At 38.1% G+C, this 27,722-nt stretch overlaps 1 protein-coding gene across 2 annotated transcripts in view; it reads right to left on the bottom strand.

The window, feature by feature from the left end:
- The window catches only part of MACC1 (MET transcriptional regulator MACC1), a 55,108-nt gene extending 29,913 nt beyond the window's left edge, over positions 1 to 25,195 (bottom strand). The window contains exon 1 of one of the 2 annotated variants that reach the window (XM_084897872.1): positions 25,043 to 25,195. The gene's annotated coding sequence lies outside the window, so the exon portion shown is untranslated. Of the gene's footprint in view, positions 1 to 7,046; positions 7,113 to 25,042 lie in introns of those variants that run through there. The other variant, XM_084897873.1, reaches the window with a different exon arrangement.
- Between the last annotated feature and the right edge of the window lie 2,527 nt (positions 25,196 to 27,722).

Consider the following 27,722-nt stretch of genomic DNA (forward strand, 5'->3'; position numbering starts at 1 on the left):
GCAAATTAAATACAAAGGATATCATTTGGAATGAAATAAATAAAACTGTTTATCACTGTCTTTTTATGTTATTAAATCAGTCTGGAAGATTGAGCCCCCTCAGTTAGTGGCTCAAAGGAACTTCTAACCTTTCAGAAGGAGTTCCACCTTTCCCATCCTCTCCATTTCCCCTTTTTATTTAAAACAGTGTGTCCCTCTGCTGAAACCCACAATGCTCTGTGGGAACTGGTAGGTTCCTTGTGTTCAGCTGGAAAAACTTGAAGGAGCCTCAGAGTTGTGTCCACAGCACCACCTGGTGCCAGGTCGGGACCTCTTGAGCTACTGCTGTTCCAGAACTTGTGATGGCCTTGCTTCCAGCCCTCTAACTGGTTGCCCCAAGGAGTTTAATGTTAAGTAGTGGTCCTCAACTAGTCCTCTGCATCAAAAATCAACTATGGAACTTAAAAAAAAAATACAGATGTCCAGTTTTATCCCAAGACCACAGTGTGGAACCCAGATACCATTTTTATAAAAATTACCAGGGGATTCTGATGCCTCGCTAAGACAGGGAGTCATTAAATCTATCTATATATAAAGAGCCTACGTCCATAATGTTCAAAGCGACAGAATGGATGACTGAACACTGGAAGTTAATCCTGCAGTCACAACCCAGCACTGACTACTGCTGCTGCAGGTGTGGTGACCCAGCACTGACTGCCGAGGAGGCTGCAGATCAGGCCCAGAGAGAGAACTGGAGAGAGAAGCAGGGTCTGATCCACAGCCTCCGAGGCAGCTATTGATCATCCCTTGTCTCTCTTTCTCTCTGGGCCTTGCCAGCAGATGCAGAGGCTGCTGATTAACCCTGCTTCTCTGATCAGGCCCAGAGATAAGCCCAGAGATGCTGAGTGGCATAGAAACCAACTAATCAGAACCAAATTTGAGTGAACTGCAAGGAGGCAATGGCTGCCTAGGAGGCAGAGCTTTTGACATTGACTGGCATAGAAATGGACCAATCAGAACCTAATCTGGGTGAACTGTGAAGGCAGAACCTAAGGTGGGTGTTAAGGGGTTTTAAGGGCAACAGCTGTTTGGTGTAAGGTGTAAGAAAGCGGTTCAATTTTTTAATGACTGGTTTGACAGTATAGTCCATATGACTGGCTATCAGTCCAGATATAGGGATTATGTATTTTTGTCTGCCAAGAGCATCTCCTCCTGATGAAAAAGCACCCCACCCATTTAAGCAATCCTATTCTATATAATCTATCTATACTAATAAAAGGGTAATATACTAATTAGACCTGGTCGACTGGCTATCTTCTGGATGTCTGACTTCATTCTGGACAAAACCATGGTGGTAGGGGCAGAGGCAAAGGCAGTTAGGGGCAATCAGGCCAGCAGGGGAGGGCAGTTAGGGGTGATCTGGCAGGTAAGTAGAGGCAGTTAGGGGTGATCAGGCAGGCAGGCAGGTGAGCAATTAGGAGCCAGCAGTCCCAAATTGTGAAAGGCCTAAACTGGCAGTCGGACATCCCCCAAGGAGTCCCTGATTGGAGAGGGTGCAGGCTGGGCTGAGGGACATCCCCCATCCCCCCACCATGCACAAATTTTGTTAATTGTCCCTAAACCTGGAAGGATTGCCTTGTAGGGATGGGCAAAAAAAAAAAAAAATCCTGTAAACCCAAAGGAACATTTTTAGCTAAACAATATTTAAGAAAATGGAAAGTTTCCAAATCTAACAAGTAGAACATTAGAATTATAATTAGTCATGCCAAAATCACAATAGTATAGATAAAGGAAATATGAATTTTGAAGTTACTGGAACTAAGCAATATATTTTCTTATACAACTATATTAACTCTATGGTAGTTAGTGTGTGGGAGGCAATATATATATATATATATATATATATATATATACACACACACACACACACACACACATATATATATATATATATATATATATATATATATATATTTCATTTTCCTCACTTAAAAAGTTGAGAATCTGAAATTAAAGAACAAATTATTAACTTAACACATGAAATTTATGAGACCCTTTGTATCTGTTAGATAAAGTTTTTTTTAAAAATATATTTTATTGAATTTTTACAGAGAGGAAGAGAGAGGGATAGAGAGTTAGAAACATCGATGAGAGAATCATTGATCAGCTGCCTCTTGCACACCCCCTACTAGGGATGTGCCCGCAACCAAGGTACATGCCCTTGACCAGAATCGAACCCAGGACCTTTCAGTCCGCAGACTGACGCTCTACCACTGAACCAAACTGGTTTTGGCTGTTAGATAAAGTTTTAAAACTGCATTATTCAAGTATACTCTATAATTATTTTACACATTTGGCTATAAGTTTCTGCTCTGGGTGTGATAAAATTTCCAACCATGATTTTCAAATTATAAAATCAACTTTTCTTATAATTTGCTCTATTTTTTACTTCATAGGCTCAGAGCTTTGCTGCTAAAACCATATAAATATATAAAGGTTATGTTTTCTTATTGAGTTTTCTCTTTATTTTCTGTAGCAGTTCTCTTTATTTTCACAAATGTTTTCTAATCTAAATTATATGTTGTATTGCCATTCCAACTTCATTTTTATGATTGTATTTATGATTGATATGGCCTGAGTGGTATGATCTGACTGTTTGAAGGAGAAAAGAGTGATAAGCTGTACTGTATTTGTTGATAGGACAAGTAAAATTGGAAACAATAATTTGTTGACTTTGGCAATAGGAAGTCATAGGTGTCCTCAATAAGAGCATTTCCGGTGGAGTGGGGGTGGGAAAAATGATCCCATGGCATAAAAGAGAAAGGCAGAAAGGCATTTTTATGATTGTATAATGTAGATTAATTTAGATTTGCAGTAGCTAACAATTACTGGGCACAGGCAGGGTTATAAGTACTTTACACCTGTTATCTCTTCTCACCAGCACAATAGTGCTGTGGGGTAGAATATATTATTGTCACCACTTGGCAGTTAATAAAACTGAGATACACAGAGATTAATGAATTTGCCCAATATCATCCATCTGGAAGTAACAGCCAGAAGTCAAAGCCCAAGAATCTTGCCCTGATGTCCATAATGTCCGCGACTACATGCTGAATAATCAGTGTCCTGAGGACACTAATGTGAAAGGACTTGGAGATCTTCTGAGGGAACAACTACAAGAATTACCACCATGTGACCCAAGCTCCTGTTACATCCATAATGGGGTTCCAATTCCTTAGAATCTTGCTCCTTGGATGCACAGGTTGCTTTTCCTCAGGTTGTCTCTCCAAACACCCTGGAATCTTAAAGCATTTTTTATCCCTATAAAAGCAAAGCAATCTGCTAATTTGGATGGTTTTTGAGTTTTTCAATATAAATAAGTTAAATAAGTAGTTTACCGACAACATTCTAAATGGTCCTGGACATTTTCAAAAGAAAATATTGGTCCATAAATATAAAATATTTATTCACTAAACTAAGTACTTAAAATAAATTATTATCTTAATAAAATGATAGGTTCACTGAGTGAATTTATGGTTGTAGTCATGGTGGAGCACCATAAAAAATGTAGCATCATATTGAGAAATGAGAGTAAAATAATATAAATAGGAGCCCAAATACTGAAAGTATAAAATTAGTCTGCTTTGCTTAAATCCACTGTGAAAATAATTAAAATATTATGTGGAAATTTTGAAAGGATCCACATAAAGAGAACACAGTTGTCTGAAAATTCATCTGCAGCATCTGAATTATCCTGTTTGAAATAGGAAAGAGTAAACTTAAAAAGATTCCTTAGGGAATCCAACTAATAATTTTTAAAATGATGCATAAATAAATATAATAAGCCAATAAAATATCCTGTAATGTGGACAAAATTGAGTAAATTATTAAACATACCTCTATTGGAATATTATGCAGTCAGTAAAGATAATCTTGATAAAATATGTAACAGCATGACTTATACTTAGGAGATTATGGTAAGATGAAAAAAATTAAACATGGTACAAAATTAAATGTATAGAACGATTACTATTGTGTTTTAATCAAATCAGAGAAGGAACCAAGATTGGGATGACATATTCAACAATTACTAGTACTGTGTTTAAGTGGTAAGAATCATTATACTTATTTTCATATTCTTTTTTTATATTTTCCAACTTTTACTGAGCAGATATATTTGATTATAAAAATATTATTTTACGCAGAGAAAGCAATCATGATTAAATCATAGGTATTTTTAAAGGGGGAGACATTTATAGAAAACCAGGATAAATAGGAAACCATAATGGGAACAAAAGAAAATTCTTAAAATAAAGATGAACTTTAACATGAATTAACATTTCTTGTCAATCCTTTCACCTTATGGGACCAGCAACCTACTAACCCTATGACCTTTTCACTGCCCCTTATCTGACATGCCTCCCTGCTAACTTTCTCTTTCTATATTCACAGCATAAATGATAGGAAATCAAATTACCTTCTCACATACCTCCGTACCTTTCTAAATACTATACAACTTTCTCCTGCTAACTAATGAACCATACATTGGTGAAATCTAATATCCTACCTACTTGTCCTAATACAGAAAACTGTTGATCTTGCTTCATATTTTATTAACAATTTTCAAAGGAAGCCATTAGAGAGAACTTCCACCTGTTTGTAACACATGCCTTGAAGTATTTGGAGCCATGTATTTATATTTCTTTCTTACTACAATAGATGCCTGATGTACAAAATTTGTACAAGAGTAGGCCTTCCTTCCCTCGGCTGCTGGCACCGGCTTCCCTCCAGCACCCGGGACCTAGGCTTCCCTTGCAGCTTTGTCCAGAAGGATGTCCTGTCTAATTAGCATATTATGCTTTTATTACTATAGATTACTGTGGATGAGCTTATGGCACAGCCAGCCAAGTCTCCCCTTCTACAAGTATACAGGTCCCATTCCTGCTGACCTACGCACAGAAAATGCATCAAAAACACTCTTCCATCTCTCCTACATTATAAGTCTATTCCCCTCTATTGCATCTTTCCCATAAGCATAAAAACATGCTGATACTTTTGACATCTTAAATAAAAATTCAACCAAACCTGTCTTGATTTTGTTTCACCTCATTGTACCCTTCCTTTTGCAACCAAAACAGACATAAAAACAAACAAACAAACAAAAAGCTTCTCTCTTTATCTACAAATACTTTCTTCCTTTATTTATATATCATGAGATCATTTTTGCCCACCTCCCCACTCCACCAAAAATGCTCTTGTTGAGGTCACCTATGACTTCCTATTGCCAAATTCAACAGTAAATTGTTATTTACAATTTTACTTGACCTATCAACAAACACAGTAAAGCTTATCACTCTCTTCTCCTTCAAACAGATCATACTACTCAGGTCATACTATTCATTCATGTTCAAGACTTTGACTTCTCAGCCAAGTAAAAGCCAAAGTCATATGGCCTACATGGACCTACTCAATAGCATCTGGCCCTGTTGCCTGTCTGGGGTCTTTCTCCTTCCCCATATGACTCCAGCCACTCTGGTTACTTGCTGTTCCTTAACTGCACAGGGAAATTCCTGCCTCAGGGCTTTTACACTTGCTATTTTCCCTTTCACTAGATATTTCATCAACATCTCAGATATTTTTTAAACTATCACTTCATTAATGAGGACTCCTTGGGGGATATCCAATTGCCTCAGGGATTGGGCCTAAACTGGTAGTTGAACATCCCTCTGGCAATCTGGGACTGCTGGTTCCTAACAGCTCACCTGCCTGCCTGATTGCCTCTAACTGCTTCTGCCTGCCAGCCTGATCACCCCTTAACTGCTCCCCTGCTGGCCTGATGGATGTTTAGCTGCTCCCCTGTCGACCCAATTGCCCTCAACTGCCCTCTCCTGCCGGTTTGGTCATCCTGGTGAAAGCTGTGTGGACCAGCAGCTGGGACCAGCCCCCCAGTGGGGGTGAGGGAACTCCAACAGAAGCCTCTCGAAGCAGCAGCTGGCCCTGCCCCCGCTGTGTGCACTGCCATCTTGTGAGGGCATTATAGCCTGAGGGTTAATTTGCATATTACCTCTTTATTATATAGGATGTTGAATAAATTTTATTTCTTCTTGAAAATTGAGAAAGAAATAACTGGATTAACAGACCAAAATTAATGTGCAACAAATCAACTGAAGTCTGTGAAGGTGTTCTAGGTAGTTTGCGAATCTACTGAAAATTTGCCATACAGATAGATTACATGAATGGCGGCTTTTGTTAAAAAAAATGCTAACCACCCAGCCAGTGTGGCTCAGTGGTTGACCTAAGCACCAGGAGGCCATGGTTCAATTCCCAGTCAGAGCATATGCCCAGGTTGTGGACTCGATGTGAACATCAAATATAATCACAGTGCTGCTAAATTAAATATTTAATTTTAAGTGTTTCCACTTAATTTTCTTTATCCAAAACATTTTTTCCTAATATTTTAATTATTGTTTAGCATAGTATATTTAAAGCCAAAAATTAATTAACAAATTGTTACTGGATCTTAACATTAAATAAAAATTTCTTGGCACAAAGTTTTCAGAGCTGACAAGTGAATATAAGAATCAAGGCATAACAAATAAACATTTCTCTTTATTGATTTTTTTGTTAAAAAAAAAAAATTGCCTATATCTTTTTCTACCCCACAGCCTGCAGAGATAATTCTAAAGCATGAAAACTCTGGTGAAGTTCACGGCTTCAAAACAGCAACAAAGCCAAAATCTGTTAGGTTTTTGTCAAACCAAAAAGCATGAAAGGATTTTCATTACAAGCCATTTTCCTAATAAGCACTTTTTCTTTTTTGAAAGCCGGTCTGTGAACTTCTAATGACAGAATGATCAATAGTCCTATTCCTATGACTTCTGCTGATACAAATTCAATTTGACATTGACCAAACACACACACACACACACACACACACACACACACACACACACACACACACTACTCCCAATAATGTTTTTTTCTGTTTTATGACAATACAGTGTTTCCTTGAAAAACACAACTTACCCTATAAACACAAAGCCAACATTTGATAACGACCTGCTCACCTTTCTGTCACACCAGCTTCACTTATCTGAGCATTTTTACTTAGCAAACATTTTATCCATCACTGCAAATGACTAGCAGCAACCCAGCACCTACTGTAGCATTCAGGGTCCAGTAAGAAAAAATAGAAAGTACATGAGGTCTTTCTATCCACAGGAAGTGGAAAGCTGAAAGAACAAAAGCGAAAGTGAATTAACCTAGCTATGGATAACTGCAGGAAGCAGCTACTACCCCCGTTTGCCATTGTATTTCTAGAGGGCCTCAAGAAGTACTGAAACTCTAAGTATGGGGTCCCTAAGTCCGATATGAACCATGGATGAGGGCCATGCAGTAGGTGCTTGGACAGCTGGGACAAGGAGTCTTGAACACATTCTTTGGGGAATACACTGGGACCTACAGAATTGGTGCTGGAACTGCTGAGGAGGTACCACTTAGCTGGTACCAAGGGGCTCTGCTGACAAGTGCTGGTATAGCCAAGGGGAACTCCACGTGGCAGGTTCTGGGGTACCTGAGGAGGCACTAGTGCTGGATCCAAGGCAGAATTCTGTACTAAGGCCAGAATGGCCAGAAGATGCTGGAGTTCACAGCTTTTTGTTTCTGTGGATAGAGGCCCTGAAGCTGAAAACAAAAAAGGAGTGTCTTTCCCCCTCCTACATTTCTCAGTCTCTTGCCAGGAAACTCCCATTTGTAAGACCAAACTGGAATCTTGCTGACAATAATAACCTGCAAAGGTTATCTGTAGGGTATGGAAAATCTATAATACATAGAAGAGCATCGACTGGTAGAAATGGAGGCTGAAGGTGAACAGGCAAATGGCTGGCACATTTCCTCTTTTCTATGTCAATTTTTCTGTAGTATTTATTTAATATGACTACAACTAAACTTGTGAATGAGAATTTGGCATCTCATTTTTATCATTTAACTAAAAGAAAAAAATAATAAAAATAGAAGATCATTTGTACGTATATACTGTATTATTATAAACTGTAATATATGTATTACATAATATGTATGTATATATTACTATAAACTGCTTTTATTTAAGCCTATGATTGAAGAAATTATAATTTTTCAAGTTTACTAAAGAACATTTAGTAATTTTATGCAAGTTACTAAATTATATCTGTCTTTTCTTACTGTCATAAAGCCATGTTAATGTTCTACTCAAACCAATAGATGATGTTGTTGAGCAGATAATTTATACAAGAAGTATACAAGTAAGAAAAATTTATTAGCCTGTGGTATAGTAAATATGACCTCTAATTCATTTATTTGCTATCATTTTATTGAGATTCCCCATGAATCTAGATTGGCCTTCGTGATTTGCTGGACTAATAGAATGCAGGAAAAGCGATGTGTTGGGATTTTCAAGTCTATCATGCAAAGCCTTGGAGCCTCTGACGATGTCTCTTGGAAAACTTGCTCTAGTTGGAACCAGCTGCCATTTAAGAATTCTGACTGCCCTGAGGCCACCAGGCTGAAGAGTCTACATATAAGTGCTCTGGTGGACAGTACCAACTGAGCCCCGACTTCTAGTCACCCCTGCAAAGTACCAGAGGTGAATGTGAAGCCATCTTGAACCCTCCAGTCCAGCCCACCTGAAAGCCCAGAGCCACAGTCTATACTATACTGAGCATAAAATCACCCAGCCAATCCCGACCTAAATCTCTTCACTACCTATTTGTGAGATATAATAAAATGCTTGTTCTGAGCCACTGTTTGGGGGTAATCTGCTTATGTGGCAAGAAATAACAGAATATGCTCCTTTTAAGGAGCAAAGAAATGCACACTAACACAAATTATTCCTGCAAAATGTAATCTAGCTATGCTATCTATATGAGCTAAAAATAAATCAAACCGCAGTACTAATGCAGCTTCAAGGATAGAGTATGCTTATATATTATGAGTGAAACTGAAAATAATTACCAGGTTCTGACACACTGCTCAGTAATGACAGAGGCAGGGAAACCAGCTTTTCTTTTTTTCTGAGAAAAAAAGCACAACAAAGTCATGGCCCCTTCTCATTTTCTTTCTTTTTTATTGGAGAAAAACAGAGAGAGACACTTTTATCTGGCTTCATGGAAGAGGTGTAAAGAGTCTCTTAAGTAGGCCTCATTCCTTTCACAGCACCCAAAGCTTAAACCTGAATCACTCAGGTGCGACCTGAGAGCCTTTGCCATCTCTGGCCAAGATCCAGCCAACCACTCACAGCATACAGTTCTTGTAGTCTCATCCCCAAATCAATTCCAATAAAAAATAAAGCATATTGCTCCAGCTTGCTGACAAAGTGGCCTTCACAGAGTGACAGCTTAGCACTATCTCCTTGGATTTTTCTCATGATAAAGATGAGATGCCATGATATATAAAATTTCTCTATTGTTTTTGTAAAAGTTTAGACAGGGAATTTGCCCACATTATCATCATATAAAGCCATATATAGCAAGTTATTCTCATAGTTTAGGATAGGAAAAGTTTCTTCCTCCTAATGTTTTCTCTTATAAAAGACTAGTACCTTCTCATGCTTTGGGTTTTACCTTGGCTACTGAGGAAACTCAGGTTAGGTTTTTATGCATTTTGCAGTAACTTTCCATATTCCAGTTGTTTATTTGTTGAATATTTCATTTCCTCCCTAATCACCATACCTTGACATTATTATGACATTAGCTTTATTGTGAATGGTTTTCAATTGTAATGTATATGTCTTTATATAATTGGATACTTCAAGTTATATTGGGGAAAGGTTATATATAACGAAGTATGTTGATGTATGTATGTGTGTGTTGTATGCAATATATATTATCATTTATAGTCATAGAAAACTGAAAAGACCTAATAGTAATTTAGAACTGAAAAGACCTTAGCAATAATTTAAGTGAATGGTTGTAGATATATTGTAATTCTCTCATGCATGAACAAATTTCTTCAAAACCTAAAGAAATACAGTTGGAAAATGAAAAAGAAAGTTCATCTGGTAGAAAGGAAAAGGGAGAATAACCCCCATCTCTCACCTTGTTACCACCACTTTCCCCCTCATGAGTAGCTCTGCTGTCATTCCACAGAGCTCATAGTTTTCCATGGTACACATTTTAATATTATTGACCAACTTCAGTTTCTCCTTTAAGAAATATAGAAAAGTGGAACAATGGATCTTCTAAAAATACTTCCATGATTGCCAGATGTTTATTTTTGTCACAGTTGAGAAGTCAGCCCCACTATTGGCTTAAAATTAAAATTATGGTATTTGAGAAGGGCTCAATGATTTGGTATTTTGTTAAAAATTAAAGACAGTCTAAGAATTTTTAAAACTCAACAATAATGCAAATATTATTTTCTCCTTTCGACTTCTCCAAGGCCTATCCAGGGAGGTGCTGTATTTTATTCTTTGTATATTTGCTTTCAACTAGTTCTGTCCCTTAAAATCAATTTCTCTCTCTCTCTCTCTCTCTCTCTCTCTCTCTCTCTCTCTCTCTCCTCTCTCTCTCTCTCTCTCTCTCTCTCTCTCTCTCTCTCCTCCTCTCTCTCTCTCTCTCTCTCTCTCTCTCTCTCTACCTCTGAGCAAAGAATTATACTTGTTATAAAGTATAAAAATAAGTAAAGCACTGGATTTTTTATATTTAATAAGCACAGATAAGATAAAGATTCTGTGGAATCTTAGTGATAACTTGTTTTTCTTTCTTAGCCATTTTAAAATGTTGGCCTTACTTTGATTTTTAACGTTATATATACCAAATTCTGTTGTCTGTTAGTAAAAGCTGCACATGTCTTTGTGTACCAGCAATCAATAAACTGAGGAATGAATAAGCTTGAGACCATGGTTTACTTTACAAATGTTTCCAGACAAAAACTAATGTAACTATATGATATACAAAGATTTCAGAAAAACTGCAGACACATCATATAAAGTTTTTTAAACCCACATTTGTGCTACAAATTCCAAAGTCACAATTTTTCACACTCAATTTTTTAGGTGGATCAGGAAAGTACAGAAAAGTTAAAATCAATTTTTATAGACTGAACTTATTGGCTTTTATGAGAAACTAGAGGCCTGGTGCATGAAAATTCATGCATTGGAGGAGGGAGGGTCCCTCAACCTGGCCTGCCCCCTCTCACAGTCCCAGAGCCCTCAGGGGCATGAGGCAACCCAGCCATCAGGGGAAGGCGACACCCCTATCGCACTTCTGCTGCTGCCACTGCCTGCAGCTCAAGAGTCAACTAGCCCTGAGACTTGGGTGGCCCTGGGTGGCTGGGCAGCTGCTATCCAAGGCTTGTCTACACCTTGGCCTGGCCCTGGATGGCCGGGGTGCTGAGCGGATTGGGGGATTCCAGATGCAGGCACACTGGTGGGGCTGAGCGGACTGCAAGCCACCATTTTGTGGCTGTGGGCACTGTCATCTCTGAGGGTGTGGCAATCAATTAGCATATTCTCTCCTTATTGGCTGTGGGTGCCACCACCTTTGTCAGGGCATGGCAGCCAATTAGCATATTCCCTCTTTATTAGATAGGATGCTTCCAAAGCTACAATTTATTGTTTGTTTTCATTTTTATATGTTACATACATAGGCTTATTTTGTCCATTAGAATATATAGATGATGTCATTGATAGAAATATTTAATAAAAACCATTTCAACATTAAAAATTTTAAGGATCATAAGAAGATAACACCACTCTCTGTTAACTCTTTGTTACTTCAGGTAAAATCCTCAAGTAACAAAGTCATTAGGGCAGACTGTCTTCCAGTTACCACTCTGGCTCATCCAGGTAGAGGAAGGAATGGGAAGGTCTGAAGTTTGGATATTAGCAAAGAAACCTCAAGAAGACTACACATATCAGGACATCCTGATGAGCACAGGATACCAGGGACATGGAGGAGAGTGGTGGGGGGAAAAGCAAACCATTGCCAAAAAGATATTGATCAAAGCAATGTCTGATTCCCTTTCATGAGTGCTGGGAAAAACCTGGCACTAATTAAACTCATGCCTGAGTAAAGTCCCAGGGGCTTTTCTGAACTAGAATTAGGCATTGGATGGGAGATCAAGAGAAATAAAGAACTCAAGTGTATCAGACTAGTTCAGGATATAAACAATAAACAAAGCAGGACTGCCAACAACTCAAGTTTATTGGATGTTGCTCTCCTAGAGGCCTGGAGGGGATGAAAAGGGATCAATCAGCTAACGTAAACACTGAGGCTTATCCAGACAAGTAAATATTTTGTCCAGGCTCCACCCTTTGGTTATGGAGTTCTGTCTTGATAAGCTCCTGAAGTCTACCATAGGTCCTATCCTTTATCCTGGAGTTCTCCATTCTGTTATCAATCTCATCTTTAATCTCTCCAGTTCCCTTTAGTGAAGTAAGATTTTTATAAAGATTGCCAACTGATAAGTCAAATGACATGTAGATTATTGATTAATTCAATTAGAAGAATAAATCCAAGCCATCCCATACACCTCAAGCAGTCTTGATATAGAACAAATCTTTCAAATGAGAGACCAAATAGGACTAAAAGATAATAATCTGACTTGGCAAAACAATGAAGAGTTCATGACAGAGAGAGATCTACTGAGTACTCTTAGTGAATCCTTTGTACATAGAAGTATGATGATGAGACTATGCAGAGAGACACTTTCTAAATTACTAAGCATTATAAAATACTTAAAAAATGTAAAACCCTCTGTAGATACCAGATTCTACGTGAGTTATTCTTCTGGCAGTAAAAAGGGAAAATGGTAATAATAGTAATCTGGATTTATGGAGGGCCTATCCATAAATACCTTAGATATTTGTGCTTTAGAATGCTGGCTTATCAATCTTCAAGACTTATCTTATAGGAAAAGTTGCCAATGCTATTAGCTCCTTTGGCAGGTAAGACATTGAGACAGACAGATTATGTGGCTTTTTCAAAGTTTGCTCAAGGAACTGGGAGTAGAAGGAAAAAATCATTAGCTATGAAGGTGGGAATGTGGCCCACAGATAAAGAGTTGGCAAACTTGACCTTCCCTTATTCAGATACTGAAGAAAGTAGGCACCATCCCAGCTAAAGATATCTGAGGCATAAGTGGATTACACCATGAGGAGATCTGGGAGTGTGTGGAGTGCTGGAGGTGGCCGTTTTATGCGGGAGATACTAGTGAAGTATACAAGTGAAAGCGCTGGCTTGCTTTGCTCAGCATAATGGCCATACTGGCACCTTCTTGGCCTGCAGACAGCCCCTTGCTCTCCCACTACACCCTCCAACAACACTAGGAGACCGTCACATAATCATCAGGAAGCAATCCACTTCAGAACCATGCTCTATTAGTAAGATGAAATGATTCACGTTAAATAGGAAACACCCAGCAACAACAGAGCATTTATTAACCAGAGAAATAAACACCATAATGAATGAAGAACTCACAGAGGTGAGGCGAGAGCACATAAAATGTCATTCAAAAGTCATATGACAGAATCTACTTTCAATCCTTATCATCTTCTTTAAATAATAAAAGATTTTATTTTAAATAAATTCTTCTTCTTCTTCTTCTTATTATTATTATTATTATTATTATTATTTTATTGTCTAAAGTTTTACATTTGTCTTCTTTTTCCCCAATTGACCACCTCTCCCCCAGCCATTCCCATTCCAGGCAAGCTCCCACTGTCTTAGTGCCTGTGTCCATTGGATATGATAATATGCATAATACAGGTCCTTTGGTTGCTCTCTAACACCCTCCTTTCCCCTACCATTTGTCTCTGGATCTATTCTTGTTCTTTTTAAGAACATATTTAAATAAATTTAGAAATAAATAACAGTAGGAGTTTTATAAAATGAATCAATAAGAGAGCTGTGATTATATATGTGTATATATATATATATATATATATATATATATATATGTATATATATATATTGTTTCATAAAGGAAAAAGGCCTTTAGAAAAGAGTTTTATAAAACAGTTTTGATTTAACCACACCCTATACACTTATTAGCAAGATAATGAAAAAAAACACAAATAACTATACCATTTTGTATGCACACACACACATGCATTTACACTCATATACTCATTTAAAAGATTACTAGAAATGGAGATCTTACAGATAAACATAAAAATATCTTTCATTAACAAACACTAAGTTATATTTCAAAATAATAATAAGAAGAACTGAAGAAAAATATGATAACGTCCAAGAAAAAAAAAGGAATTACTGGGAGACATCTAGTATCAACATTCTCAATCAATTTAGTCATAACAAAAAATCCTGGAAGAAAGAGTAAATTATTATCAAATTGCAACAGGCAAAAGTGCATAAGTTAATTACAGGGAATTTCAAATTTAGGAAATGGCTTAATTCAACTCAAGACATGACAGATCAAGCAATTACATAAAAGGGGAGCCAAAACAATGCATTCAACAATCTGTACCCAATTTCCTATTTTGCTTGAGCCAGGAGAAATTCCCATTGCCACATAGCTAAAAGATATGCCTTGCCAAGTAGCCTAGAAACATGGGTCTATCCAATGTTTGCATGCCTATCCCATGCTTTCCAGGCAGAGTGGATATTCAGTGAGAATATATGGGTACCACACACTGGCTAGCATCCATTCTGATAGGTCGATGGATGTGCTATATCCTTTTTTGAATATTTGTAATTTCACTCTGCATCTAGGAAATTGTCAACCTAAGTTGGTTAGCTCTTTTTTTTTTTTTTTTTTAAGTCTTCAAAGATGACTGGTTATTATTTGTAATGATGGATTTCTATTGATATTATTATGTTTCCTTATTAAAATTATGTATTTTAAAGGGAGAGATGACATCTGAATTGATAAATCAAATATAAAGAAGATCTTGATGGGTACTGTTCAGACCCAGAGGAAGGTGGACACTATCTGCGGGTATAAAAAGGAGAGGAATGAAAGTAGCAGACGGGATCATGATATACAAGAGGTCAGGTGAGGCCTTCCTGCCCCATGGTGTCATGTAGTGTTTATGAAATGGGGTGTGAAGGTTGAGCTGTGTTTTTACAAATGCCAGTTCCACACTAGGGTTTGTAGGGAGAAGAAGGGTAAAGAGTGCTTCAAGTAAAAGGAATGTGAAACATAGGACATGAACACAAGAGTGAACATTCTGAAAATGAAGTAGTGGAGGAAGGCTGGGCCATAGCAGTGGGATAGGCACAGAGGTGGGAGGTCTGGGGAAGTAGCCAGAGGAAAGGAAGCAGAGGCCAACAGGGACGGGTCCTGAATGGTCTTATGAGACATCCCTAGGAGCTTGTACTTTAGCCTACAAGAAAGGAGACACAGAGGAGTTAAATTAAGGGAGTAATATGATCCTGTTTATGATTTACATTTTAGAAAAATGGAAAGCAAAAGGTGGAGCAGAAGTAGAGGCAAGGAGAGGTGGCAGCCGCCTGAATTAGGAAAGTGGAGGTGAGAATGGAGAAGGGAACAGGGCCCAACTCATTCATCGTCTTCTACTCCTGAGGCCCCTAAAGATTACAAGCCATCCCTTGAGGTCTTACACTCAGGACCTACATAGATTCCATTTTTGAGCTTCAGCCTCTAGGGACACACAACTTTGAGGTCACATCCTCAGTCCATGCACCAGTTGGATCTCTCAGACCTCCTATTAAGAAAGATGGACAGTGTTCATAACCCACTGAGTGCTAATCATCTTTAGTTTTTTTTTTTAATTGCTCCTGTATTTTCTCTCTCCAATAAAACAGTTATGCCCATACACTGCTAGATGTTTAGTGTGAAGTGATAGTTTTATTATGAATTTAATTTCTCTTCATTTGTAAAAGACAACAGAAAGTAGATCTGGTCTCAAAGCAATCTGTGCATAACCAAGCCAGTGGTTTGGTTAGAGAACCATATACCAAAGTGAAGAGATAACTATAGATAAATGTTGTTATTTAGTACTTTGCTGTGGCTACTAAAACCTTTAGCATTCACTAAAAGTCTCTTAGTCAAATCCATATCAGTGAATACATTTTATGTGTTGTAAAATAGGAGGTATTAGATACTAGATACAAGATTGTGCTTCCCACAAATCCAGTAAGGATATGGAGAATAGCAAAGCCTCCTTAGGGATTCCTAGATTTTAGAATATTCCTACATGCATTTTGAAAATATAGTGAAATCTGTTTTATACTTGCCTTGAGGGCTGACTGATGTGGCTTAGAAGAGAGATAATGGGGCATGGAATGAAAGAACTTGGTCATGCTTCTAACCTCTCTGAACTTTGATGTTTACATCTATTAAGTGCGAATAATAACTATCCCTTTTCTAGCATGTTTTGTGAGAAATAAATGCTGTAATGCCTGTGATAAGGCCCACAAGTTCTGTGATTTGGGGAATGTTCTATTTCTGTTTTGTCAAATCATGTAATCAGTAGCTACATGTAGCTATTGAACATTTGAAACACGGATAGTGCAAGTGAGGAACTGAATTTTTATTGGGTAATTTAAATTAATTTAAAATTTAAAAGACAGGTAGCTAGTGGTTTGTGTTTAATTTGTTCCTACTGCAAGTTAATTAGCTCTATGCTGCTCTGGAAATCCTTTGAATAGTATATTGTCCTTGTTAAAGAATGAGTTTCTCTGCCTGGCAGCATGGCTCAGTGATTGAGCACCGATCTCTGAAACAGGGGCTCAGGGTACAGTCCCAGTCAGGGCACATGCCCAGGCTGCTGGCTCCATCCGGTGTGGATCAGGAGGCAGCTGATCAATTCAATGATTCTCTCTCATCATTGATGTTTCTCTCTCTTTCCCTCTTTCTCTCTGAAATCAATAAAAATATATTTAAAAAGAATTTTAAAAAAGAATTCGTTTCCCTTATATGTAGGCAAAGATAGGAATATAACAATTGTAACCCAATTTGTGAGACAAATCAGAATGCAAATATTTTTGGCCACCACTTTCCTTTTAAAAATGCAGTCACTGCAGGGAGTTTTTTCTAACACCACTGACGAAAATTCCCCAGTTGGCCCCAGGATCTTACGGTCACTCTTAGATTTAAAGAAAATCCTATGGTCACTTTAAGTTGCAAAATGCAGTTTTGATTCATAAATTAGAATGCCCCATCCAATATTTCCATCAGCATTGCAATTTTCCAGTGTAAGACAGATCCCCTGCGCCCACACTCTGTGAGTCTCCAGCCTTCTGAGGAGGGTACAGCACAAGTCTCTTTTTTTTCCTCACCTCCTCCATCACCCAACTTGCAAGCCCCTGTTATTGAAGCCTCTAAAGTTGGAGAATGATGAAGAAAAGGAGGAAATAAAACAGAACATTTTTAATCTACTGCTCTGATTGTAAGCTGGCTTTGCCTCTGCGATATTTATTGCTGACACTGTGTGTAAGAGATGTGTGTGTGTGTGTGTGTGTGTGTGTGTGTGTGTGTGTGTGCCCATGTACGTGAATAAATTTTGGGGTATCCTCACAAGCTTACAACTACCTGTACCTTGAATAATGCTTCTAATTCTTCTGTCAGCTAGGCCTCCTTCAACTCTCATTTTCTAACAGAAAACATATCAGCTTTGCAGGTTCCAGTTTCTCTAAGCTTCAGGTATAAAAAGCAACCTCTCTCATTTCTACCTCTTTACATTGGGTTAACTGTCCAAAAAGCATTCTCACAAAAGCCTCTCAGTGTTTTTGTCTCTTTATTTTTTCTTTAAAACCAGGGAGTGGGTGAGGATATCAGGAATTATGAAAATATCTCCAGTTGGGATTTTAGTCAGATATATCTTTTCGGTTTCTGACATCTATTATCTTAGAATCTAAGACAAATTTTCCAATTTAACATCTTTGATCACTGCAGCTGTGTTAATAGCAGCTAAAGGCCAGAAATTACATTTTAAAATAATCAATATGATGCTCAGTGGTTGAGCATCAATCCATGAACCAGAAGGTCACAGTTTGATTCCCTGTCAGGACACATGTCTGGGTTGCAGGCTCAATCCCCAGTAGGGGACATGCAGGAGACAGCCAATCAATGATTCTCATCATTGATGTTTCTCTCTCTCTATCCCTCTCCCTTCCTCCCTCTGAAATCAATAAAAACATGTTTTAAAAAACTAAAAATCATCAATATTAAACCAATAAACAAATGAAGGCATACCCATAACCATGTGGTAAAGAACAATGTGGTCTCTTCATATGCAGTGCTATGAATCAATCACCATAACAGGAAAGTAAAGGCCATTCCATATGCTTAGAATGTTTATTACTGGAAGCTTTCCAAAGAAACTGAAAGCTGCCATGCTGTCCTGAGGAGAGGACTCAGATGGGAGTCTGAAATTAGGCATTTCAGCTTACTTTATATACTACTAGAGGCCCGGTACATGAGATTCATAAACTGGAGGAAGGCCGTGGGGGGGGGGAGGGGGGGAGTAGGGAATGGGGGGTGGAGAGGCTCTCTCAGCCTGGCCTGTGCCCTCTCACAGTCAGGTACCCCTTGTGGGATGTCTGCCTGCTGGCTTAGGCCTGATCCCTAGGGGGCAGTCAGACATTCCTCTTGTATCCCAGGACCCTTCTCTCCTAATATCTGCCAGCAGGGGAGGCAGGAGAGGCTCCTGCCACTGACACTGAGCTCACTAACCATGAGCCCAACTTCTGGTTGAGCAGCACTCCCCTGGTGGGTGTTCACTGATCACCAGAAAGCAGCTCCCACATTGAGCTTCTGCCCCTGGTGGTCAGTGCGTGTCATAGTAGCCAATTGTTCCATAATTCGGTCTATTTGCATATTAGGCTTTTATTATATAGGATATGCTTTTATATTATTTGGATTTTTTATGATATGTAGGAATTACTTTAAGTTTTTATTATATATATATATATATATTAAGGCCTCCAGTCACAGGTCAATTTTTAAAATATTATGTTAAGTCTCTTTATTGGGCACAACTTTTTTTTCTTTTTTTCAGTGCAGACGTCCTGACACAGCTGTGTCTAAACTCCAGTCCATGTTAAATGCACTTTTCAAATCATTCTCTAACTAATTTATAACAATTTATAACATGAACTTTTGGAAACTTGCATGAAACATCAAAGACAATAAATGTATATGATTTTTCAGTAAATAGGTGACCTGTAACAAACATGCTTTCTTTTCCCTGATTACAGACAAAACATAAAACCACATTCATACCTTTACATCTGGAAAATTATGCCAGATATTAAAAATCAAGTAATATTTTTATCGAATTTTCAGTTTATTAAAATCATCCATTCTCTACCAACAAAAATGCCTTTCTTTTCCTTAAATCTGCCTTTATTGTTGGTTTTATCAGGCATACCAGATCAAAATTTTGGAGCCCTCTTGAACTTATCCTCTCCCTCATATTTTATATCCCTGTGCTTGAGAAATCCTACCACAGTCAGTCTTGTTGTGACATGGCAGTGTTCTGCATTCACCCTTATTACCTCATTTCTGGAGCCCCAGTGCCCTCTCTGTTGCCCAGGCTTCCCATTTTCTTATCTCTTCCTTCCCTAAGCCTATTTACACACCATCTCTGAAGTTATCCTATTGAAACACTGCTCTAATCATGGCATTCAAGTGCCTGTCCCTGACACTCTACTGAAGCTGTTCCAGACAAAAGTTCCAGTGAAATGTAAAAGACACCTTTCATTCTTAGTGGCTTCTCTGTGACATGTGACACTGTTAACTTCTCTCATCTTGGAAAGTTCTTTTTTGTCTTCCCTCACTCTATACTTCACTGGATTTCCTCCTATTTATCTGGCCCCTCCTAGTCAGTCTCTAGTATGGCTATTTCTTCCTCTGATTAAAGTTTAATGCTATTATGTAGGAGGCACCATCATGAGCTCTTCTCCTGAAGCAGTCCTAATACCTCTGGGAGAGCCCATCCACACCCATGACTGTAGCAATGCCTGGGTATTACTGACTCCCACAACTACCTATTTTAACCTATATGTACTCCTGACTCCTGGACCTGTCCAACTACTTAAACAATTTCTCCATATGGATGGTCAAAGGCACATCAAACTAGTCTCAACTGAACCTGTTTCTCCTATCTTCCCTATCTAAGGGAGCAAGAATACTACCATCCATCTAGTTAGTTACCTATGTCATAAATTGGGAGGTAATCCACAATCAATTTTACCCCTTTATTATCCCTGAAACACTCCAATCTATCAATGTCTGCAAAATTAATTTCTCTAAAATCTTTGCAGCATTCCATCAGTAATGTGACTTCATTTGTGCAGGTTCTATTTTTTTTTCTTACCTAGATTTCTATTATAAATCCTACCTAGTTTGCTGCCTCCATCTTTACTTTTTATTAAAATATATTTTATTGATTTTTTACAGAGAGGAAAGGAGAGAGCTAGAGAGCTAGAAATGTCAATGAGAGAGAAACATCGACCAGCTGCCTCTTGCACACCTCCTACCGGGGATGTGCCCGCAACCAACGTACATGCCCCTGACCGGAATCGAACCCGGGACCTTTCAGTCCGCAGACCGACACTCTATCATTCAGCCAAACCAGTTTTGGCTGCCTCCATCTTTTCTATTCTCCCATCACAATATTTTAAGGGTATGTTTCTAAAATGTAGGTTTCATCAGTTCAATCTCTTATGAACATTCCATAAAAGCTTTATATCTTTTATATGATATGGTCAGGAGTTTTAGTGGGTAATGTGACATATAATTGAAATTCTAGAAATTTACCTTAAAAGTAATCAAACATGTGGCACTATTCACAATAGCAAACATCAGCTACAGAAAAAGATTAACAGTAGAAAATTGGTTAAGTTATCATATATAATGAGCAATTTAAAATTATGTTACAGAAGACTATATAATGATATGGAAATGTATAGTATATTGTCAAGTGAATTAAAATGATCCCATAACATTTTTTTATAAATGATTCATCATTGATATATATTATATCCATAAAAAGACATGAATGTATACACTGTTTCTCTGGCCTCTCTTTCTATATCAAAGATGTACATCCTCCATAATTCTGATTTTGGTTCTCAAGTTTTTTAGAGTGAACACACCACATTTTAAAGTCAAAATAAAACAGCACATAGTTGCTATTTTATAAAAGACTAAACTCGGTTGTCAAAAATTTTAAGCCATTTTATTTATTCCCCCCAAAAATATCTTGGAATATCTCTCACCATGGTCATCCCTCTTCTCACCACAGTTCTCCAGCCTGGGTTAGGAATCTCTGTGTTGCACAACCACTGCCTTGTTTAACTCATGGCATTATCAAATTTTTTATATGTATTTTTCACTTCCTCTGTAATAGGAGCTCTTCCATCCCTATATCCCCAGCACTAAGCAAAATACAGGTAGAATAAATGTTTACCAAATAAGTAAATGAATATGCCACTCACCTTACAGTGACAAACACTGATTCCTTAGTGCCTTCAGGATAAATGCACACTCCATACCTGATATTTCAAAATCCTTCATAATTACAGATAAGCTTTCATTTCATTCATATTTTTGGCCCCATTTTCTAAATTCTACATGTTCAAGTATATCGATCAAAGGGGAGAGATGTGGCTTTCTTGTTCATATTATATCCCACACTTTAGCTCACACATAGATGTTCAGAAATTATTTGTTGAGTTAATGATTGGATAAATTAACTTTACCAAATATATCGTGTACTTTTTAATTTCCCATATTTTCTAGAAAGCTAATCCCTTCATTTTTTATTTATTTATTTATTTATTTATTTATTTGCCTCTTTAACTTCCTTTCTTTGTCTCCAAGGCTCAATAAAGTTTGATCATGTATAAGGATTATTTTCTAATCTTGCTACAGAAATTAAATCCCCCCAGTACAAATATAACATTTACTTAACATTTCCCATTACTGAATTATGCACATTTGATGTTATTTAAATAGTAACTAGATTCTAAAGTTTTGGAAGTTAAGGACAGAAGCTAAATCTCCATAAGTTAAAGAAGACTGAAATTATATCAAACATCTTCTTGGACCACAATGGCATAAAACTAAAAATCAACTACAATAAAGACACTTAAAGACATTCAAACATATGGAGGCTAAATCACATATTATTAAACAATGAATGGATTACCAACAAGATCAGGGAAGAAATCAAAAGCTTCCTGGAAACAAATTAAAATGAACACACAACAATCCAAAATCTATGGGACACAGTGTTCCTGAGAGAGAAGGTCACAGCATTACAGGCCTACCTCAAAAACAAGAAAAACTTATAATAAACTAAAAAACTTTTATAACTTAAAGAATTAGAAAGAGAACAGCAAGAAAAGCTCAGAGTAAGCAAAAGGAAGAAATTAATAAAGATAGAGCAGAAATAAATGTTATAGAGACTAATATATATATATGCTATATCCATGATCAATGAAACCAAAACTGGTTCCTTAAAAAGATAAACAAGAGTGATAAACTTTCATTTATTTTTTAAAATGTATTTTTATTGATTTCAGAGAAGAAGGGAAAGGGAAAGAGATAGAAACATCAATGATGGGAGAGAATCATTGATTTACTGCTTCCTGCATATCCTCCAGTGGGGATTGAGCCTGCACTCTGGCATGTGCCTGACTGAGAATTGAAAGATGACCTCCTGGTTCATAGATTGACGCTCAACCATTGAGCCACACTGGGCAAGACTGATGAACTTTTAGCTAGACTCATCAAGAAACAAAGAGAGAGGAGCCAGGTAAACAAGAGCAGATACAAAATAAGTAAAGTAACAACTGACCTCATAGAAATACGAAGGATCATAAAAAAAAGAAAAAAATGCCAACAAGTTGGACAAGGAGGATGAAATGAACATATTCCTAGAAAAATATAATCTTCCAAAACTCAACCAGGAAGAATCAGAAAACTCGCTGAAGGCCACAACGTTTCAATTATAGAAGATAAATAAATCCCAGATCTCAGGGCCTCTGCTTGGGTCTTTGGGGGATGTGGCTGGCCTGCAAACCACCATAGGTCCCTCACCCAGACCATCCCATGCCCCAAGGAAACTCCCACCCTTATCCTGGATACCCTTCAGGGCAAGCCAGCCAGCCCCCACCTGTGCACCAGGCTTCTATCCTATCTAATAAAAGAGTCATATGAAAATTACTATCACTCCAACACACAAGATGGCTGCCCCCATGTGGACACAAGATGGCTGCCATAAGATGGTCAGCAGGGGAGGGCAGTTGGGAGGAACCAGGCCTGCAAGGGAGGGCAATTGTGGGTGATCAGGCCTGCAGGGGAGGGTAGTTGGGAAGGACTATGCCTGCAAGGGAGGGCAGTTGGGGACTATCAAGCCTACAGGGGAGGGCAGTTAGGAGTGACTAAGCCTGCAGAGGAGGGAAGTTGGGGCTGACTAGGGATCCAGGCCTGCAGGGAAGAGCAGTTGTGGGGGACAAGGCCTGCAGGGGAGGGCAGTTGGGGGCAATCAGGATGGCAGGGGAGTGGTTAGGGGGTGATCAGGCTGGCAGACAGAAGTGGTAAGGGGCATTCAGGAAGGCAGGCAGGAGAGCAGTTGGGAGCCAGCAGTCCTGGATTGTGAGAGGGATATCCGACTGCCTGTTTAGGCCTGATCCTACAATAGGATCCTAAACGGGCAGTTGAACATTCCTTGAGGGGTCTCAGATTGGAGAGGGTACAGGCTAGGCTGAGGAACACACATCCCCATTCATGAATTTTGTGCACCAGGCCTCTAGTCTGTTTATAAATAAGCTACAGGCAATGTGAGAAAACTGCAATAAGTAATACATTTGGTTGTATCTAAAGTTTTCAAATAAGTTGTAACTAATAATTATGGCTTCATAATTGCTATATCTATCAGTATCCATGAAATCATATTTAAAATAACTGTTATGAATTAGAGGTAATCACATAATTAAGTTAAGGAAGGTATAAAAAGGATCACCACAAAGGTCAAGACAACTTTAAGAATATACCAGAAATACATCATAATCACTATTAATTATTGTTATGTAAAAACTAGGCATAAACATAGGTGATCCAATATCAATCCTGAAGTTAGATCCACTGAAAATAGTCTTGAACATTTTTTAAGGAGTCAGTGACACCTTCATAAATGGGAAGCATGAAAATTTTCACTACATTAAAAATTGTAGTGAAAATATATATAATACAAAATTTACCATCTTAACCATTTATAAGTGTATAGTTCAACAGTGTTAGTTATATTTGTGATGTTGTGTGACCCATCTCCAGAATATCTTCAAATTGCAAAACTGATACTCTACACTCATTAAACATTTCCTATTTCTCTCTCCTCCCACTCACTGGCAACCACTGTTCTACTTTGTGTTTTCATGAATTTGCTACTCTAGATATCTCACATAGTTAACTCATACAGTATTTTTTGTCTCTTTAATCTGTTTCTGGAGTTCAACTGAAACTTAATTAGGAAGAAACCAAGTTTATCCTCTATCAGTTATTGTCTAACCATCTATTTAGTATAATGCACTATGCTAATTTCACTCTAGTAACCCAGTAAAGTAGGTTTTATGCCAACTTAACAAATGAGGAAATTTGTAAATTGAAGCAGTAATAAAAATAAAATAAAAAACTCCCAGCAAACAAAAACCCTGGTCTTCAACGACTTGTCAAAGGTCACATATTCAAAGCAAAGGGGACACTGAACCCAACTTCACCTGACTTCAATGCTCACATTCTCTTCAATACAACTGGCTGTCTTCTGAAATAGTTAAAATTTTCAGAGGTTTTCAATCACCTACATATTTGAAGCAAATCAAAGTGGTCTTTTTTACATTTGATTTTGGATGCTGCATGTCTCCCTCCTCTTTTTATAAATTATTTTATTTTTATATCATGTCTCAAGGTATTCTATTCCATGTGTCAAAGTTTATTCTAAACCATGTCCAACAAACTCACAAAATATAAAGCTGTGCTTGGAAAGGAGGAAGCATTTAGTTTCTTCAATTGTTCTGGAAATGACACAATTTCTTATGTGTATTATATATCAATAGTGAAAAGAATATTAATTTTTGAAAACAACACTTACAGTTGTGGAAATGAACCCAAGCCTCTTCAGTTCTGGAACATCATGTTAGTGAATGGAAGTCACTCTGCTTAAGCCACTCTCTGAAGGTGTCTTGCTCTGCGTGTGGCAACCGAACTGCAGCTTACAGAGCCACCTGGGACTAGAAGTCCTCCCAGTGTAGCTCCAGGCTGCCCAACCAGAAACCCTAAAAGGCAGAAGACTACAACACCCACAATTCATAAGTCCTCACCTGAAACCAGGAGAAGAGGGTGGATGGCTACAGTTTCACTTTAGGAAGAAAGAATAAGTAGATGGAAAAGCAAACACAAGGTAGACGGGAAAGCAAAGCAATAAGTAATCAGGTGGGTATGTCTAAGAACAATGTATAAATATGGTCCTATTCTTAAAAGGAAGCAGAAGTAGTTTGATGTTTGCCAAGAAGTACGAAGGCACCCCCAGTGTTGGCAAGAACTGAAAAGTCTTCATGCCAACAAAACCTCATGCAGCTGTGGAACTGGCTCCACCAGATTCTCTGTCAGTGATTCAGAGCTATGGGGCAGGTGAATGAAGGCTTCCCAGGGAGGACTAAAAGCCTCTGTATCAGCCCTATGACTGTCACTCAGAGGCACCACAGGCATGATGAAGACCTTCATCTTCCAAAATAGCTTAGATTTTGTTAAATTTGCTTTAAAAAATGTGAGCAAAATAGAACGCTTGTTGATATTCCCTTCCATTTTCCTTTCCATTTCTTCATATAATGTTTTCCTTCTGTATAATCCAGCATTGTTTCTTACTGCTCAAAGTTCAGGAACAAGAAATTTGGAAGGGGGAAAAGAAAAAAATAATTTTAAAACCGAAGTTGAAACAATTGTTTCACTTCTTTGCAACATCAGGAACATAGAGTATTGAAAACAAATGAATAAAAACTAAGAAAAGGGTTTTCATACAGGATCTGTCGCTAGCCTTTATTTTCTGTTGGACACAGCCCAGAAAAATGGATACAGACAAGGTATTGGCTTGGGTCGGGCTCAAAGGTTCAATAAAAGGCTTCAGATAAAATAACAGGATAATGACACAGGATAAATTCCTTTCCTTTTTGTGTACTTTTCTCTCCTTTTCTACATGCCACCTCTCCACAGGGCTCCCTGCTGCCCAACCTACATGATCCACCCAGAGCACCACTAACATTTCTCCCCTTGGGTCATCCTGCAAGCCTAACTGAACCATTCTTTTTCCTTTGCCACAGGTCCTTCAATCTCCTGACCAGACCCCAACGCTCCCTTATGTCACTGATATTCCTTTAAAAACAAATGGTTTTCTATTTCCACAAACCCTGCAGATTTGGTTCTCCTTGCAGTTTCTTCTCCGGGAACTATTTTTGCCCACCTTTAAATGTTCTTTTCTTTCCTTCAAAATAATCTTTTCTTTCCTTCAAAGCCTAATGAAAAAAACCCTCTCTAAGAAGTCCTCCCCAGTCAGCCCTAATCTGAATTATTCTCTCCCTCTTAATAAATACCATAGTACTTTATCTAGTCCTTTACTACAATAACAGATGTTATACTTCGTTTCATTGTTGTGTGTGTACATGTGTGTACACACAGGCAAGGCTACCGCCCTATTTGAAGGCAAGCCCTTATTTTATTCCCACCTTACTAACTCAGTAATTGGCATGTAGCTGTTTCTGATGGTCAATGAAATAACTGAGATATTAACTCTAAGCTGGATTTTAGTACCAAATGCCATCTTTATCTCTCTCAGAGAACATTTTCACTTTAAAAGCTCTATGCATACTATTTTCAAAATTCCTCTGTGGCTTCTGCAACCACGTGAGCATAAAGCTAAGGTATGAAATATGACAGTCCCCAGAATGAAGGCTCACAAGGCAGTACTCATTGCTTCCCCAGCTCTGCCTCATGCTGTGTACTAGGCTTTCTAACAGCTTTCCAATGACCTGCCCTCAGTACCATGACTGCATCTTGGAGAGCTAGCCTTGCCTCCATCTGTGAGTCTCTGATCACCAGCTCCAGCATTTCTGGTTTCCTTCCCCTTTAATCTAATATCCTTGCTCGGACCTGAATACTCTGACCTTTATACTTCTTTAAATAGTTTTTAATCACTGTTCTCTCCCACCCAGAAAAGGGAATTCTCTCAGCAGTTAGTACCTCATACCTCTGCTTCTATAGGATTCTCCTGGTCCCCACACACTCAGCTGTGTCTTCTAGCTGTCAGCCACTTGGGAAGAAGTGAACTTTCTAGATATGCTGACACACAATGAGATTTCTATGGGCCATCAGACTGGAAGACGGGCAAGTGTAGGTGACTGTGGTCTGGATAGTCCTCCCAATTCCTCTCTGTTATATCATAAGGAATGCTAGCCCCATAGCCTGTCTGTGTGAGTATAACGTAAGATCTCTGAAACTAGGTCCCGGATTCATCCTCCACCCATAGTTTAGGGTTGCTTTCTTTAAAAAAAAAAAAAAAAAAAAAAAAAAAAAAAAAAAAAAAAAAAAACTCTTTTTTTTTTTTTTTATCCTTTACTCTTTCCTTGCCTTGTACATGTTTCTGGTACAGATTTATACAGCTGTCAGACTGGGTTGATATACTTTGTTCATTTCTGCCCTGAAACCATGATCATTTGCAGCCATGATATTTATTGTACTAAATAATATGTACATCTGCTATTTCTTGACAGGCAGAAAAA

Source organism: Pipistrellus hanaki, assembly GCF_964339955.1.
Source record: "Pipistrellus hanaki genome assembly, chromosome: 10".
NCBI lineage: Eukaryota > Metazoa > Chordata > Mammalia > Chiroptera > Vespertilionidae > Pipistrellus > Pipistrellus hanaki.